General features: G+C 40.9%; 1 protein-coding gene across 3 annotated transcripts in view; it reads right to left on the bottom strand.

Annotated features, from left to right (window-relative positions):
* Positions 1-14,486, bottom strand: part of LOC126298407 (diacylglycerol kinase 1-like) — a 1,060,073-nt gene that overhangs the window by 846,610 nt on the left and 198,977 nt on the right. The gene's annotated exons all lie outside the window — the stretch shown is intronic.

Genomic DNA, 14,486 nt, shown 5'->3' with positions numbered 1-14,486 from the left:
TAATGCCGTGTGCGTTCGGCACACTGTTTCAATCTGTTGGGAAGTTTCGGTACTGACACGCGAACTTGGGCTCTTGCATTTCGGGGGTAATGATCCACTGGCTGAGCTATTCAGCTATTCAGACACTACTCACAATCCCTTCTCACAGCTGGCTGTACTACCTCCAGGACCTCTCTTCTACCTTCCAAACTTCACAGAAGTTCTTCCGCACACGTTGTTTTACTAACCCTCTTGGAAGAAGGATATTGCAGACAAAGGCACAGGTTTTCCGAGTCCTAGTACGGTACACAGTTTTAATATGACAGAAAGTTTTGAATAAAGGCACAATACGCTGCAGAGTGAAAATTCATTGTGGAAAAAATTCCCCAGATTCTGGCTAAACCGTTTCTTCGCAAAATCATTTCTTCCGCAGCTGTTACTACCATTTGGTATGCAGCAGAACGTCTGTGAAGTTTGGAAGGTAGGAGGACAGGTGCTGGTGGATCTAAGGCTGTGAGGAGGAGTTCTGGCAAGTTCCAGAATAGATCAGCCGGCAGAGCATTTCTCCTGAAAGGGTTCGAATCCCAATCCAGCATACTGTTTTAAGCTACCAAGAAGTTTCATACTGTTGTGGGTTGTTATTGTATGTAATGCGTTTGTTAAATTTCTCTCAGTTTTATAAGGTTCCGTTAGCCTTTACCTATCACATGACGACGTCCTACTGTTGACAGTTTTCACGTTTGGGGACCAAATGGCAAAAGAACCACAAACTTGTGCAGTGCCGAGGGAAAGTAGAAATTTCTTTAAGCTACGTCTCACATTCCGCGTTGCACTCATTTGCACTGATTTTCAGGCATTCACAAAACAGCTATGTCGAACAGGTAACTAAGAAGGAACCATAGGAACTTCTCGTCACCCTTTGATGCATATTGACAGATGGTGTAGGGCACGATTAGGACTTTGATAACCGCAAACAGGAAGGTGCAACTTTCAGTTGATAATAATCTGATAATCGGAATACCTTTCATTCCTTTTCGAAGTAAAACATGGGGAGGTGCCATTAATAATCAACTAAGTATAGGTAAGCCCGCCCGGTTAGCCCGTGGTCAAAGGCACGACTTTCCAGATTGGGAAGGAGAGCCTGGTCCCCGGCACGAATCCGCCCGGCGGACTTATGTCGAGGTCCGGTGAGGCGGCCAGTCTGTGGGTGGTTTTTAGTTGGCTTTCCATCTGCCTCGGCGAATGCGAGCTGGTACCCCTTATTTCGCCTCAGCTACACCACGTGGGCAATTGCTGTGTAAACAAGTTCTCCACGTACGAGTACACCTCCGTTACTCTACCACGCAAACATAAGGGTTACACTCGTCTGGTGTGAGACGTTCCTGGGGGGTCCACCGGGGGCCGAACCGCACAATAACCCTGGGTTCGGTGTGGGGCGGCGGAGGGGTGAAGTGGACTGCGGTAGTCGTCGTAGGGTTGTGGACCAAACGCGGCTGCGTCGAGGACGGAGCCTCTCTGTCGTTTCTAGGTCCCCGGTTAACATACAATACAAGTATATGTAATGTAAGGAAAGTTACACGGTAACAATTATTGAACAATATGAAATAAATCTGCATAACATCTGAACGATTTGTTTTAGAACGATCAAATTGCACAGTTGGCTGCGGAGCATGATGGGAACTAGTATTCGCTGTATGGTTTGGTTTCGCGACGAAGCCCACTTTTATTTAGATGAGTTCGTCAATAAGCAAAACTGGCGCATTTGGGGAATTGAGAATCCGCATTTCGCAATCGAGAAGTCTCTTCACCCTCAACGGGTGGCTGCGTGATGTGCTATGCCCAGTCATAGAAAAATCGGTGCGATATTCCTTGATGGCACGGTGGCTACCGAACTACACGTGAGGGCTTTGGAAGATGATTTCATCCCCATTTTCCAAAGTGATCCTGATTTTGGCAAGATGTGGGTTAATGGAAGATGGAGCTCGACCCCATCGAAAAAGGAGAGTGATTGATGTCCTGGAGGAGCACTTTGGGGACCGCATTCTGGCTCTGGGGTAGCCATACGCCACTGGCAAGGGCCTGGATTGGCCGCCATATTCTCCGGATCTGAACACATGTGACTCCTTTTTGTGGGACTAAATTAAAGACGAGGTGCACAGCAATAACTCCAAAACCATTGCTGAGCTGAAAACAGTCATTCAGGAGGTCATCGAGAGCATCGATATTCCGACACTTCAGTCGATCGTGCAGAATTTCGCTATTCGTCTGCGCTACATCATCGCCAATCATGGCAGGCATATCGAACGTGTCATAACCTAAATCCGAATATCAGTAGTAACGTTTACATGTCAAAGTGTGTGAGCGCCGCAGTATGTAACTAATTTACGTTTCTTTCATATAGTTCAATAATTGTCGCCAAGCGCATGTTTCATACGCGCGAGGTCTCTGGAGCGACTATCGCTGCCGGCACATTTTTTATCCCCATGTAATTACAGCAATAGATTTAATATGACTGTTCACATTATCAAAATTTAATGAGTAATTTATCCTTTTAGTACTCTTTATCCTGCAAAATGGTTTGCAAAAGACCTCTGGCTCATTTAGACCAAGAGTGAAAAAAATCGGCTGATCACTACTTGATCAAACACAAGAAACGTTATGTAATCAAAGCCCGGGAAATATCTCAACAGCATTTTACAAGAATTGTCTAAACGACGTCTTGAAGTCATACATGGGAAAAGAGTAATTTTCTTTGCTTCTCGCGTTCACGGAAAGCGCAAACGAAACCAGATACGCATGACGAAAGTTTTCAGAATTGAGGGAGCTTTCCAACGTGCAGTATTAATGTAATTCCTCCTAAATGTATTCCGCTACGACAGACTAGCGAGATTTATTTTTAGAGGCAGATGAAGACCCTTATAAAAGAGTAAAAATTGCACGTACATCATCGAACGGAATAGAGAGATAGCTTCTGGAGAAGTCTGCATAAAAAATCAATTAATCGTACACCTTCATTTGTCTGCACAAGATTCAGTGAAATGCTTCGACCTGCATGGGACACCACAAAATTGTGTAAAGGCCGAAAAGTGTATGAAAGTATATGAAGTTTGTTTTGCAAAAGGCACAATGAAAACCAAGCTCACTAAAAAATTCGGCATTTTCAATGTTCCTGCGATCACTATCGTGCTGATTCCTGTAGTGATCCATAGGTTACTCATTATACTTGTCACAAATGTAGACACAATAATATAAATGAAATGACTGCCGATTTGATTGAAAGTTCTCGTATATCATTTTGTTATTTCCAATTTCCTTACGAAAAAAAATGTTCAGGGTAATTATTATGAAAAAAACGAATAATTAAATACTGATAAATCGTACAGTCATAACAAATCCGTTATGACCGACAGCGATTTTCGATCCAGTGACTTCGCATTTAAGAACGAAACGTTTACTCGTTCGGCTGCAGTCTTCTTGAACACTAACGACCGAACAAACTATATAAGCACGTCAGTTCCCGTCGTTATTTGGTTGAAGGTAATGCTACTAGCCTACTGAGATATAACAGCCGCTCACTCGTCGAAAGATCCATACCTAATGTGTGGAAAGTTGCACAGGTCACACCAATACTCAAGAAAGGAAATGGGAGCAATGCGCTGAATTACAGACCTACATCACTAACTACGATTTGCAGTAGGATTTCAGAACGCATACTCTGCTCGAACATTATAAATTATCTCGAGGAAAAGTTTATTGACAAATAGCCAACGCGGATTCAGAAAATATCGTTCTTTTGAAACACAAATAACTTTTTATTCTCAGGAAGTAATGAATGATACCGACATGTCAAGTTGATTTCATATTTATAGATTTCGAGAAGGCTTTTGATACCTTTCCTCACCGTGACTTCTAATCAAATTGCGTAGCTACAGAGTATCGTCTCAGTTATATCACTGGATTCGTGACTACCTGTCAGACAGGTTCGTGGCAACTGACAAAAAGTCATCGAGGGAAACAGAATCAATATCTGGCGTTTCCCAAGGACGTGTTACAGGCCTTCTGCAGTTCCTGATATATATAAATGATTTAAGAGAGAATCTGAGCAACCTCTTTGCAGATGATTGTTCAAAATGGTTCAAATGGCTCTGAGCACTATGGGACTTTACATCTATGGTCATCAGTCCCCTAGAACATACAACTACCTAACTAACCTAAGGACATCACACAACACCCAGTCATCAGGAGGCAGATTTTATGTATCAATTTCGATTTAATTTCTTTCATTTTACCATTCTGTTTTTTCGCCCAAACTATTGCGTTGATTATATCTACTTCCAATTTTGCTTGTATTTCGTTTTACTTACAAACCGTCTTTCACATAAATTTTCATCTGCGTTATTTTTTTCATAGTGCAACAGGTATTTAGGTTACGTTTTAATGCTTGTATGACGATTACCGTACAAAAATTTACACATCTGGTAATAAAAATACATTTTTCACCCCATTGTAGAAATATATAGAGTATTTCGTCTTTTTCTTTTAGCGGATGGATAGAAATTTTCAAATAATTGAATATTATGATAGATAAATACAATTAAATACTTATAATTAAATACATATTCAAATAATTCCGACTGATATAAAGAAAAAGTGAAACAAAAAAGTTCATATGATGATAAAAATTATGTGACAAAGGAATGGAATTATATTTATATCAATTAATTGTTCATATGATGATAAAAATTATGTGACAAAGGAATGGAATTATATTTATATCAATTAATTGAATAAAAATGATGATCAAAGTCATTTCGACAAAAAAATTTAACAATAAAAAATATTAGTGTAACTGACAAAATTCAAACCCACAACCTCCTGCTTCTGACAGTGTTATCCTATCGATTATACCATGCAACCAGGTAGGGTAACGTAACTTTCATAATGCTATTAAGTGTCACACACATTTCCGATTAGCGCGGGATTAGCTGAGCGGTCTCGGCGCTGCAGTAACGGACTGTGTGGCTGATCCCGGCGGAGGTTCGAGTCCTCCCTCGGGCATGGGCGTGTGTGTGTGTGTGTGTGTGTGTGTTTGTCCATAGGACTATTTAGGTTAAGTAGTGTGTAAGCTTAGGGACTTATGACCTTAGCAATTAAGTCCCGTAAGATTTCACACACAAGACATATTTCCGAATTTTTTTTTTTTTTTGTCAATTACTCGCGAATGAGGGCCTACTATGGTGAATGGCTGCGGTGTCTGATAGCTGGGGATCATCACATACATCAGCGTATAGATACTTTCAAAAAGTTGATCTCAGCGCTGGGGGTCTCTCGTTGTAAATGTTCGTATATCTCGTTCGGTGTTCGAGAGTGAAACGGTAGAGAAATAGCTTGAAGATTGTTCGATGAGTCCTCTGCGGGGCACTTAATTGTGAATTGCAGAGTAGTTATGTAAATATGGATCTAGATGAGATGAGCTCCAACATTATAAAAACCATCTTAATGTCGTGTTGCCCCATATCTGGAGCTCGACACAACAGCGATATGGGTTCGACAAGTCCGTGGTAGGCTTCCGGAGGCATGTAGCACCAGATACCTATGCACAGGTCACGTAATTCCCGCAGATTACGGGTACACTGGTCTATGGGCGCAAAGCTGACAACCGATGGAGTTCAAGATGTGTTCTATCGTATTCAGATCAGGCGAATTTGCCGGCCAAAACATCATTGTGACTCCACTATCATGCTCCTCAAACACCAGTGCCGCGGTTCTGACATTGTGATTCGGACAGTGTCATGCTGGAAGATGCCGTCGGGGAAGTCAACAAACACAAAGGGATGCAGGTCGTTCCCGTTAATGTTCACGTGGCTCACAGCTGCCACGGTGCCTTCGTTTACAGCCACAGCCTCACACGAGCGTAGATGGGTGTCCCCCATAGCATAATACTGGTGCCACAGGGCTGCGTCCTTAGTGCGGTGAGTGTTTCGAACAGCCGGTCGTCTGGATGACGGCGTATCCGGACACGTCTGTCGACATGGTGCCAACCTCTCCTAATCAATCGATAGACACTGAGTGGATTTCTGTTGTGGTGATACTTGTGTGTAGCCATTTCACAGAAATCCTGATCGGGGTTGGCTTCATGATAAATTTCTACGAAATGACAGAAAGCGACTTTTAAACCAATAAACAGGTGCAAGCTCCAGCTATTCGTTGGTAATGATTTTAAGTTACCAGGGAAATAGGTTTTCTAGGAACGGATATCGACGCGTATCGTGCAGTGAGAAACCATTATTCGTTTTGGGCTCTGAGCACTATGGGACTTAACTTCTGTGATCATCAGTCCCCTAGAACTTAGAACTACTTAAACCTAAGTAACCTAAGGACATCACACACATCCATGCCCGAGGCAGGATCCGAACCTGCGACCGGAGCGGTCACGCGGTTCCAGACTGAAGCGATCAGACCGCACGGCCTCACCGGCCGGCCATTATTCTTTAAAACATGTGGATTGTAGCCAAGGCAGATTATGACTGATAATGACTGTGCAAATTACGCTCAATAAGATCGTTCGAGCTGGTACGTCCCGAGCGGCTTATTGTTTCTTTTGGAGGATATTAGATAAAATGGATTTTATCGTCAGAGATGACATTCGCTTTATGGTTGAAATGGCTCGGAGCACTATGGGGCTTAACATCTGAGGTCATCAGTCCCCTAGAACTTAACTAACCTAAGGGCATCCCACACATCCATGCCCGAGGCAGGATTCGAACCTGCGACCGTAGCGATCGCGCGGTTCCGGACTGAAGCGCCTAGAACCGCTCGGCCACCGTGGCTATACTGAATCGATGACTTACCTTAGACATAGGTAAGCCCAGTTTACAGCATTTTTATGTTTAGTGAAAACTTTTGAAAATGTCAACTGGATTGTAGTCTTTGAAATTATGAAGGTAGCAGGGACAAAACACAATGAGTGAAGGGTTATTTAGGACTTGTACAGAAACCAGACTGAAACTTAACGAGTCGAAAAACTTGAAAGGAAAGCAGTTTTTAAGAATGAAATGAGACAGTATTGTAAACATCCCCCGATGTTATTCACCATTACATTCCGCAAGTAGTAATGAATAACAGAGAGAATGTACAAAGGGAACTGAAGTTCAGGGAGAAGGAACAAAAACTCTGAAGTTTTTTCATTGCATAAACGGCAGTCAAAGGAAAACGAAACAGATGCAAAAAAGTAATTAAATTCTTTATTATTTCAAAAGTAATCATCACAACTGTTAATAGATTTATCCCACTGTGAGAGAAGATGGTCAATGCCTTCGTGGAAAAACATTTGAGATTGCCTGGGGAACCATGATTGTACACAGGCGTGCGTCTCTTCGTCCGAAGCAAATCGACGGCCAAGAATTTCATTCTTCAGGCTCTAAAAATATGGAAATCGCATGGGGAGAGATGGGAACCGTACAGAGGATGTGTAAAGGGTTCCCCAGTGAAACTTCTGCAGCGAACCCGAAACAACCTTAGCAACGTGTGGGCCGGTGAAAATACTTGCCAGCTGCCATCTGCGATGTGTAACACAGATAGGTTTATCGAGTAGTACACTAAAAAGTTTCCAGAATGAGATTTTCACTATGCAGCCGAGTGTGCGCTGATATGAAACTTCCTGGCAGATTAGAACTGTGTGCCGGACCGAGACTGTACTGAGCGAGGCGGCGCATTGGTTAGACACTGGACTCTGATTCGGGAGGACGACGGTTCAATCCCACGTCCGGCCATCCTGATTTAGGTTTTCCGTGATTTCCCTAAATCATTCCAGGCAAATGCCGGGATGGTTCCCCTGAAAGGGCACGGCCGACTTCCTTCCCCATCCTTCCCTAATCCGATGAGACCGATGACCACGCTGTCTGGTCTCCTTCCCCAAAACCAGCCAACGAACCCGGAACGAGACTCGAACTCGAGTCTCGGTCCGGCACACACTTTTAATCTGCCAGGAAGTTTCATACTAAAGAGTGTCGAAATTACAGGGTATCGTAAAAGTCGTGTAGGGTGTCGATGTTCGAACGCCATATATAGCAGATTTATATCAAAATGGCTCTGAGCACTATGGGACTTAACGTCTGAGGTCATCAGTCCCCTAGAACTTAGAACTACTTAAACCTAACCAACCTTAGGACATCACACACATCCATTCCCGAGGTAGGATTCGAACCTGCGACCGTACCAGTCGCGCGGTTCCGGACTGAAGCGCCTAGATCCTCTCGGCCACCGCGACCGGCAAATTTATATCGACTGAGTTGTAAATTACTTACAAGATTTGGATCCTGCACTGTATTTTAGCCATAGTTTAATAAAATTAACTCACCTGTATGTAAAACGGAACACAGGTTTATTCTATAAATGAAATAACATTGTCTAAAGAAATACGACTGAGAAATGTTCACATTTTCGTTATTTGTTAAATAACAGTAACGAAATAATCTGTTTTGGCAACATCAGTTACCGTGTGATTCAGCTGTCCGTACCGACGTTGCTTTATGCAACATGCAATGTTATACCAGGTCTTCAAAAACCAAGCTTGAGATTTTCATATTCTCTCGGTCGCTACGCGTAAGCTATTAGCCCTGTAGAGAGAATTAACAGACGTTTTTGCAGAAAATTTACTGTAATTAAATTTTGTACTGGGATACGTTTCCGCTAGAGGTCATAGTTTCCGAGTTATTCAAGAAAAACGTACAAAAATTATCTTGAAACGCTCGTTCACTCCTACACTCAGCCCTCAATGGTCAGGATTTCTAGTATGTCGTACATGGAACACCCTCTTACCACAGCACAGAAATTTGCTATCGTTGGAATTATTTTCCGGATTCGACTTATTTCGATCTTCATTCTATATCTACATCTACATACATACTCCGCAATCCGCCATACGGTGCGTGGCGGAGGGTACAACTAGCATGTTCTCTCCCTGTTCCACTCCCAAACAGAACGAGGGAAAAACGACTGCCTATATGCCTCTGTACGTGCCCTAATCTCTCGTATCTTATCTTTGTGGTCTTTCCACGAAATGTAAACTGGCGGCAGTAAAATTGTACTGCAGTCAACCTCAAATGCTGGTTCTCTAAATTTCCTCAGTAGCGATTCACGACAAGAACGACTCCTTTCCTCCAGAGACTCCCACCTGAGTTCCTGAAGCATTTTCGTAACACTCGCGTGATGATGAAACCTACCGGTAACAAATCTAGCAGCCCGCCTCTGAATTGCTTCTATGTCCTCCCTCAATCTGACATGATAGGGATCCTAAACGCTCGAGCAGTGCTCAAGAACAGGTCGTATTAGTGTTTTATAAGCGGTCTCCTTTACAGATGAACCACATCTTCCCAAAATTCTACCAATGAACCGAAGATGACTATCCGCCTTCCCCACAACTGCCATTATATGCTTGTCCCACTTCATATCGCTCTGCAATGTTACGCCCAAATATTTAATCGACGTGACTGTGTCAAGCGCTACACTACTAACGGAGTATTCGAACACTACGGGATTCTTTCTCCTATTGATCTGCATTAATTTACATTTATCTATATTTAGAGTTAGATGCCATTCTTTACACCAATCACAAATCCTGTCCAAGTCATCTTGATGGTCTTATTACAACACTGCCCTAGTGGAGCACTTAGTAATAATAAAATTGACGTTTGTATAAATTTTACCGAACAGGTTTGTGAATTGTAACAGCAAAAATTTTACCGAAATGGTTTGTGAATTTTAACAGCAAAAAATAAATAATTACATTGTTTTATTCGTCAGGCCTCCTACTAAGAATCTACAGTGCTTGTAAGAGCTGAGTTTGTATCGGACTGCCAACATATGAGTTTTAGTGCAACATTTACAAACGTCGCTTTTCTTTCGTTACCCTCGCGGATATGTTTAAATTAATAATGCTAACGAAATAGCCGACTATGCTGGTGCCTTAATTGCCCAGTCAATAGATGAAGTAGTCAGAATGTTCTGTGCAGTGTAGGAGCGAGGGCCACGAACAACGTATTAGAAATCCTGACTGCTGATGGATGAGCGTTGGGGGGTGTTTGAAAGTCACTTTTGTATTTCTTTTTTCTTCAATAACTCGAAAACCGTAGCCTCCGTCGAAAGAGTACCCCAGTACAAAATTTATTTACATTATATTTCCTACGGAAAGGTCCTGTTAATTTTTCTGTAGGACTAATAACTGACCCGTAGAGAGCGGGAGACTATGTAAATCTCGAGCGTGGTTTTTGAAGGTCAGGTTGCGTTAAGCAACCTCAGGTGAAGCACCCTGAATTTAATTAGAACTGCTGCTGTTATTATACGGGAACGCGGAATTGAAGACAGGCAGTTGTAATGACAAAGGTAATCGAGTTATAACACGTAAAAACACTATTATAAATATTGGTTTCCATTTTCTTCGTTTTCGCGCCCATATTGCCAGGCTCTTCTCTGTAAAGTAGTAGTTTGTAAAGTAGGAGATCTCTGCCTTGTGCAGAGCTCGTGGAGGGAATGGTTTGAACTGAAAATGTGAACTCTTTCAAATGCCAGAGGCCGTAGTGAATTTTGTGTAAAACCTAGATGGTAAAGTAAAAATATAATATACACAGTTGGAACTTGATTTTCAACAGTCGAATGAGAACGTGCTTGGTAATATCTGGAACGTTCTGTGGACTGAGAAGAAATTTTGAGCTGAACTACGAGACTGCAGCTAAATTAGATAATTACACCATTCTAAAACAACTGTGCTTGCCGAGCTTTTCAATTTAAAAAATTGTTGGCAGAAATGTGTGACACAGAAGCGTAGGTGAAAAGTAATGGCAAGTTGCACTTAACAGCGCGAAAGGAATTGCTCTGGCACTCTTTATTTTGTAACTGTAATTGTCTGCAAGTATCTGGTAAGTTTGAAGCATGAATTAACATTTCTTAACCGCCAATGACGATGGGAAGATCGCGGCTTGCTCGAACTAAGACTCGTTGTGAGCCTCAAGGATAGGAGAAGCATACGTTGATGTTCTCCGCCTGTAAATCGGACCTGAGCAGTCCGTATTGCTGGACATTATATTCATGATAAAAATTCTACTTTAACCATAGCTTGAAAAATTATTCGTGTACGAGAATTTTTAACCTTATACAACTTTAATAGTTGGACTCCACAATGTTATTTTAGAGGTTCAATGGGGACATCTTTGACATTTATGATGCTACTAGAATAATGTTACTCAGTTTAAACATATGATTTGAGTTTGTTTCTGACGCAAAGATGCACGACGACGCTAGAGTGTCATGCACCCACTCTCATTGTAAATGTTTGCTAATTTAAGGTACAAATTAATTGTCAACAGCATCAGATGATACTTGACATACGTAAATTGGACAGTATCACTCAATGCATGTTTCGTACCTATGACTATGTAAAACAGAAAGGTTCAAATGGCTCTCAGCAATATGGGACTTAACATCTGAGGTCATCAGTCCCCCAGAACTTAGAACTACTTAAACCTAACTAACCTAAGTACAGAACACACATCCATTCCCGAGGCAGGATTCGAACCTACGACCGTCGCGCGGTTCCAGACTGAAGCGCCTAGATCCGCTCGGCCACAGCGGCCGGCAAAACAAAGTTTTACGTATATTTTTGAACTAATATCATGACATTAATTAATCTCAAGAATGGATGCGATCAAGGAAGTTGTTAACACACAATCAGTAAGTAATGCTACTGTGTTAAGTTCGCACTGGCTTGTTGGAATCTGTTAATGTGAACAGATGTACTTGATGATGTGGCTAGATGCCTTGTAATTTATCACATTAAAATAAAATTTATAATAATTTAATTGCTGTTTGAAGCAAATTGATTCATATTCTCAGTCTAACTTACTACTCCGATAGTGCGGGTCCTTCAACGTTGTAAAGTTTAAATATTTACCTTATACACATTTTTTAAAATTCTTTTAGACACTATCACGACAGTTTGGCAACATTCGTAAACTCTTTCAACCACATACTGGCCATGTTCAGAAACTATATGCCAGAAGTCGGCATATGGGGAACGATGTGCTTTCCCATATTTAATCGAAGTTCTGTGTACTTTGTTCGCTATATGTCACCTGTGTCGCATGGATTCTGGACATGGTTAATGCGTGTCCAAGCCAGTAACGAGTATTAGCGTATTGTGCGATTGTGTCTAAAAGAAATAAAAAAACATTGCATAATCCGTCAATCATTATTCTCCACTGAAAGAAAGTTTTCCTCGGCTTTTTCTTTTTTAATTTTTTTTATCTGTTTATTTTTTCAAGAATCCATACCTGACTTCTCCCTTGCAGGCACTGCACCCCCATAGGACAAAATCAGATGCAGCTTTCATATCGATAAGTACCCTTTCAGTAAGCTTCCCCGGGAACATGTACCACCGTTAGGAAGCATCTTACATGGGTTTATATCTGTAAAAAATTGATACAGTATTACCTCTTTTTATTTCTTCAGTTGCTAACCCACCCTAATTTTTCTTTTTATTATTCTTCTAGCAGTCAGCACATAATATTTCTGGTGTAAAAGCTCTACTTTTTTGCGTACGAAAAGTCTTGTGAATGTAATAGTGGCAAGGGAGTGTAGTACTTTGAAATATGCGTAGTACTACTTTGTGTTAAGTTAAGAAAAATTACACGTTTTATCAAATCACTATTTTCCAGGCAGCATTTAATAGGTTGGAGTCAAAAATATACCACAGAAAAATACTTAACAAGAGAAATGGCATGTGATTACTGTTTATCCAGGTTTTACTTAGTCAGTGAATTAAAGAAAGTTTTGACTATATCACTTAAAAGTCTGCAGAAGATGATTGACGGTTTTAAGGAAATTTTAAGTAAGTTTTTCATAATTTTTATGATCTGGTCAGCCTTTAAAATTAACAGGTTATTCCAGGGAGACAAAAATGTAATGGACTGTTCTTGTGCAAGTCGACATAAAAATAATTTACGAAAGATAGGAATCAGGCTATCATCCAACTAGAAACTGCTTACTTAAAAATAAAATTAGTTTCAGGACAGTGATATGAAATCTGAGATTTGATCACTGCTATTTTTTTCCATCGCCGCTGAATGAACTACAAGCATATCTCTTACCGTTTCTATAATTTTTATAGTGTTACTAAAAATTTTTATTCGTTAGGAAAATACAGAAGTTCTATTCTGCAAGTGAAACATTAGCTTCCTACGTCGATGACGAATGATATGGAGATATACAGAACAGTCGAGAATTTGCTGAGAACATACAGCACCTCCAGGTAAGGAAGTTAGCTCATTAAATTTAAATAAAGGCGGCATTTCTTCATTTAGGCTGTGTTTATTTAGACATCTTTTTCGTTACCGAACATGTTTTGGCTCTTTTAGCCTTTATATAGTATTTATCTAAAACTGGTGCAAACAATATGAAAATGCCAGTGCAGAGTTCACAAACGTGTACTCTTCTTGATTGTTTGATAGGCAGTTACAGAACGAGTATTAGGTCTAGGTAATTACAGCTGAATGGAAAAATGCCTCCTTTATTTAATAAATGCTTCACTGTTATGCCGACTGCGAAGACTTATATTAAATGTTAGTTTCTTTATGTTTTGTACCTTTTTTCATCTTATAGCTTTGGGAATACTTCATGTTATAACAAATATATCTGTTCCCTTTTAGTGAGTTTGTACAGATATAAATCTTTACATAACTTCTTGCTTGAATTTGGCAAAACTATGGTAATTAATAACAGTGAAATATGAAAATATAAAATTACTTTTTTGAGTGCGAGTGTGATTTATATTTGTATCAATAAACGGAACTCAAAGTTATCTCTTACAAAATATCAATCTGTCTGTCCTCGAGAGTAAAAAAAAGAGACATTTCTCAAATATTGACGAGCAGCTGACGACAGCAGGCATCTGGTAACCCGCGACAGGAATCTTTGCTGTCGGCTTCAAGCTCCTGAAAATGTAGCAAGTATTATTAATTGTCTGGCGGAGTGATACCGGTAGCTGTTAGTCCATCTTCTTTCAAGCTTTGAGTAAGAACAATCATAAATGTTATATTTCATGTACTGCAGACATCTAGATGAGAAACATAGATGAACTCAGAAAGTTGTCTTTGCGTCTACCGATACTCAATATGTGTTGACCACATGCAGAATGGCTATCCGAAATACCTCTTGCCTTCCAAAGTCGCGACTTCATTCGAAGCGTTCGCGTCGAGAAAACTGTCAGTCCTACAATCTTCTGGCAATTCGCCATAAGAATGTAGCAGCGACGCTTTGTAGGGGTACAGCGTTCACTAAGATCTCACAGCAATTAGAACCGCTCAAAAAAAGTACAAAAAACCGCCTGAGAAGGGGCGCAGGAAATCAAAAGTCAGCATTCCATCGGCTCGGTATCATGCAAATTACGCGACATCCTTGTCTTACCGTAACACGGCAAGTGTTCAAAATTGAAGAAAAAAGGGAAAAAATAAAAG

This window comes from Schistocerca gregaria, chromosome X (assembly GCF_023897955.1).
Source record: "Schistocerca gregaria isolate iqSchGreg1 chromosome X, iqSchGreg1.2, whole genome shotgun sequence".
Lineage (NCBI taxonomy): Eukaryota > Metazoa > Arthropoda > Insecta > Orthoptera > Acrididae > Schistocerca > Schistocerca gregaria.
The sequence above is the reverse complement of the archived record's forward strand: the minus strand, read 5'-3'. Positions and strand labels throughout refer to the sequence as shown.